This window comes from Penaeus chinensis, chromosome 17 (genome assembly GCF_019202785.1).
Source record: "Penaeus chinensis breed Huanghai No. 1 chromosome 17, ASM1920278v2, whole genome shotgun sequence".
Lineage (NCBI taxonomy): Eukaryota > Metazoa > Arthropoda > Malacostraca > Decapoda > Penaeidae > Penaeus > Penaeus chinensis.
Genome location: NC_061835.1, coordinates 13,938,791 through 13,943,790, shown reverse-complemented (window position 1 = coordinate 13,943,790; position 5,000 = coordinate 13,938,791).

The following is a 5,000-nucleotide window of genomic DNA, read 5'->3' as shown; positions in this document are numbered from 1 at the left end:
GTGCCTCAAGTGCTGCAGATGGGGCCATAAGTCATGAACCTGTCAGCAAGATGTTCGATGCAGGTTCTGTGGCAGAAAGCATTTTCTAGAATCTGCTAAGCCGAAATAGAAAAGGGAGAAAAGGATAAGCCTTGCTGCGCCAACTGCGGAGCTCCCCTCAATGCCGGATCCCTGGCATGCAGAGCGAGGACACAACTAAAGATCATTCCGGCGGTTCCCCAGCAAGGAATCGCAGCACAAAAAGAGGGCCGGCCACCGCGCAGGCAGAGGTGCGGAGGGAGGCTACGACTTCAGACCCCAACGCCCGCTGCAGGGCTCACCGCGTGTGGCGCCGGCACCGAAGGGCAATGATCAATCTCAGGACGAACGGTAGGACGTGAGGGAAGTGCCCTGGAATAGTGACGCGGATACTTCTGTGAAGGAAATATCGCAATTATCCAGATGCTGCAGACAATGATGCAGAGGATGAAGACAAGGATGCAGAGCATGGATGTTACTGAAAAGAAACTGGAACAAGTTGTGCACAAAGATGCCGAAGAACAGAACAAGGGAGAGGAGGCTGTATAAGAAACTCTTCCCAAAGATACAGAAATGGAAAGTAAAAATATTTGTGGTCCTGCAGAGTGTAGTGTAGACTATAAAATAACTATTAAGGGGAAAGAAAGAAAATAAAAACAAGTGTAGTGGGAGGAACATCTGCGACCTTCCAGTCACTCCTGCTAAAGTGCAAAGACCAAGAGAAAGAAAACCTCTAAAAAAAAATGGGAAGTGGTACAAGGCGAGTGGCCAACCATTCAAAAACGTTGGAAAAATATAAGGACACGATAAAGCCCTGGTGGGACCTCATAATATTAGAATATTATCGTGGAATGTGAGTAGTTTACTTACCAGAGTTACAGACGTCCACTGCTTTGTATTGAAAAACGATACTGAAACTAGAAAACCAGGGACACGAAAGGTGATACTCTCAAACTTAATGGTTATAGAGTGTACTATCTTTATTCCGGTGACCGAACATGGGGAGTGTTAACTTATGTCAAAAGTTCAAAACCCTTTGAATTAACAGAGACGGCGTGCATAACTAACGGCATAGAAAATGTATGTGTGAAGCTTCATTTACAACAAGGTGAAATGCATATTGTCAATTTATTCATCTCTGGGAAATGCTTTGATCTCAGATATTTCCTCGATTGCATGTACCCTGACTCTGCTCTGATAGTGGGTAACTTGAATACCAGGCACCTGCAGCTGGAGGGGCAATATCAATGATAACGGTAACAGGTTTCACTAGTTTTTAAAGCATAGGCCCGATGCATGCTTGCTAGGTGGTTAAGAGGCAACACACATCAAAGGTGGACGACCTGATTACGCCTGCTTGCCAAGCAGACAGGCGATTCAACCAGAATGTGAAGTGGTAAATAAACTATTCAGCGATTATTTCGCGTTATATGATAAGTTAGCTATAGGACAAGTTAAATTCCAGAGAAAACGGTTTTCACTAAATGTAAACGACAGAGAACAGTTTGTTTACAACACAGGGAACTGGTATAAACAGTATAGTGTTTATACCAGTTCCCTGTGTTGTAAACAAACCCATATGTTTAGATAGGTTCAACGGGGACTTGTTAAGTGAGATAGAAAGATGTTTATCTACAACACCCAAGACACACAGGAAGAAAAAGGGTCATGGGCTAAGAAAAACAGGTACTGCAGTGATAATACACTTACAGAATGGACACACGTGTTAAGGATGGCACACAAGGGGTGGGTAAAAAAAAAAAGGAAAATGGGAACAGGATAAACATGTATTCCGTGATATATCAAAGATATGTGGAGAAAAACGGAAAGAAGTCAGAAAAAAATACTGGCAAGAATTTGCACAACATATCGAGAAATGTAAGTCTTAAATAAATATGGTATAAGTAGATAAGGTGAGCAGGAAAACAAATAACCTCATCGGCCACCCACACCCACAGGAGGAGGCAGAGAAACACATTCAGAAATGGGCGAAGGCTTGTTTTTCTCTGGTTTCACTACCACAAAGCACTCGCGATACTTAGATACGTGGAAAACTGAAAAAAAAGCAAATTGAGTCATCCTTGAATATTACTTCAGTATCTTGTCAGAATACAACTACACACGAACTCCTAAATACAGGGAGTGGAGTTCTCACTACAAGCACTGGGATGAGACGGTAATCATATATTTTCAACACAAACTGAACTATGGGCAAGACTGACAGCAGTTAGACAGGTTAAGGGAATTAATAAAGATACTTCTCTGTGGACACCAGGGAAGCACTGGACTCACTTAACAGCAAGAATCGTGCTTGTCCACATAGTTGACGTGTCGTTTGATAGCTCATAGGTTGCGGGGTCTGGGGCGTGTGATTACATGTGTCTGGATCTCCTCGCTTCTATTGATGAGACTGATGAGGTTGCGAAAGGGGCGACCAGGAAACATGAGGTGGACATTTAAGTGTATTCGGACTCTTAAACAGGCAAGGAGCAATATGAAGAGGATACATTTAGAGTAAGACCAGGCCAGGAAGGGCGAGGCGATTGAAATGAGCGACACTTTGAGACACTTAAGCTACGGTCACACTAGTAACTTGTATGAGGAGATCTCCCCTACACACGAACACCAGCTATTATTGGTAGACCGGGATGTGGTCACACTTGTCCTCAAGAAAGAACCATCGTCCCCGCGCAGCGGTGACGCCGATAGTAAACAAACCACCATGGAGCTTTCCTCCGAAGATGAGTTTTGTGGCTATTTTTCAGCTATTACGGCGCTTACACAGTGTGCATTAGCCCTTGCTGCTGTAAAACAAAAGAAAAAGGAGCCAAAAGGACTGTGGATGAGAAAGTGGCTACAAAGATGCCAATCCTGCTGAATGTTTGTGTTTACGTTCGATGGTCAAGCGAGTAACCCTTCAATAATCTATTCATTCTAATAAAATATTATTGTACATAATTATTTAAATTACTTATATATATATATATATATTTAAGAGAGGTTTACTTATGTACTGGTTATTATATTTAATATTTAAAAAAAGGATAAATTATAAAATAAACATTATAGTTTTTGTTTTGATAAGATCTCTCCCCCACTAGCGAACGACCAAACACCAACCCAGCGGTGTATTGGTTTTCCATCGCTAGCTGCGAGGATCGCCAGCTGGTTGCAGACGTTTTCTATATACACATGGGGATCCCTAGCTACAAGTTACTAGCGTGACCAGGGCTTTACATGCATCTAGGGATGAACACAGACTTTATTTATGAGAGGGGAAAGAGTTAATGGAAAGACATTGTGTCTATAAAGATAAAGCTTGGGTATAAATATTATTGGCAGTTAGGCGTTAAAACAAGCGAGCAGGATAAGGAATGCAGGGCGTGTAGACTACCTAGAGCACAAACCTTGATACACTATATATTACAGTGTCCTATGCTTCATACATATACAAGCTGTCTGGATGATTAGGAATGGTCAGGTATTTGAGGTTTACAAGAGGTACAGGCATTTTGCGCCAATAGTATAATCCTACCTGACGAATATGCACAGACACGTAGGCTGAGATGGTCTTCAGCAGGTTTTTACTAGGTTAGGACGACCGTTATGTTATGCATAACTCTCCTGAGACACTAACATCTCACTCAACAAACTGTTAACCTTATCTCCGGAATTATGATTATATATTGCGCGAATATTATATATCATGTGCGCCGTATGTGATTATATGAGCCCAGGAGAGGACTTATCAAGATGAGGTTGGAAAACTATCGTGTTATATTACTCTATTGATATGTAAACCATTGACTATGAATATTTATATTTTTGTATTTTAAGTATTGTATATATTCTAATCTGTTCATACACCCAAGGTCTGTGTTTGAGATGTGAGCCCACACAGGGACTTATTAAGATAGGGGTGAGGATACCCTACGTTACCTCATCCTTTTTTGAAATGTAAGCTTTTGTCTCAATAAACTTGTCAAAGTAAAAAAAAAAAAAAAAAAAAGTCTCTCTCCCTCTCTCTCTCTCTATTTTTCTCTTTCTTTCGCTCTCTCTCTCTTTCTCTATTTATCTCTCTCTCTCTCTCTCTCTCTCTCTCTCTCTCTCTCTCTCTATCTATCTCTCCGTCTCCCCCCCTCTCTCTCTCTCTCTCTCCTTCTCTCTACCCCCCTCTCTCTCTATTTTTCTCTTTCTCCCTCTCTATCTATCTATCTATGTTTTGAACATTAAGGTGATTTGCAAAATATGTCATCATTATCATCATTCTCATTACCAGAGGTCTCCAGGGATAGCTCCGAGAACACCCAAGTTTCCCCTGGATGGAAGAATCTCGCATTTCCCGAGCCAAACTAAGGACTGGAAAAATCTGGCAGACTTTTGTTCTTTTTCCCTTTTTCTTCATTCTTATTAAGTCTGCTTTTTTATGTATGGTTATGTTAAACGAACATGGAAATCATTTTCTTATTTATGCATTTTAACGGCACTCTTTTTAACGTCAGGGGAAGAACTTGCGTATATTTTTTTGTGGGTTGGTCGGTCGTAAGGGCAAGTTTGAATGGCGGTAAGATGGTTATCTTATTATTATTTTGTTATTTTCATTTTTTCGTCAATTTAGTTTTTATAGTGATTTTTTTTTTAAATTAATGGTTTTGATCGTAAGTTTATAGTTGTGTCAAGCTTCTAGTTGTTTTTTTATTTTTTATTATTTGATTGTCACGTTTATTTTCTCTCATTTGTTTTAATATTTTGCATTATATGTTGTTTTGTGTTTTAGCCTGTATTGTTTATTTTCTTTAAATCAGTAAATATTATAATATTTTAACTAAGGCTCCGCGAACGAAATTCCTCAATTTTAAATTAAACCTTCTTTTTACACTACGAGACAAATGATCCATAACTTGGCTTCCTGTGGTAAACCCTGACAACCTCCCATCAGTCACTTAACCCAACCGCCCCGGATTTATGTTCTGTCCCCTGTA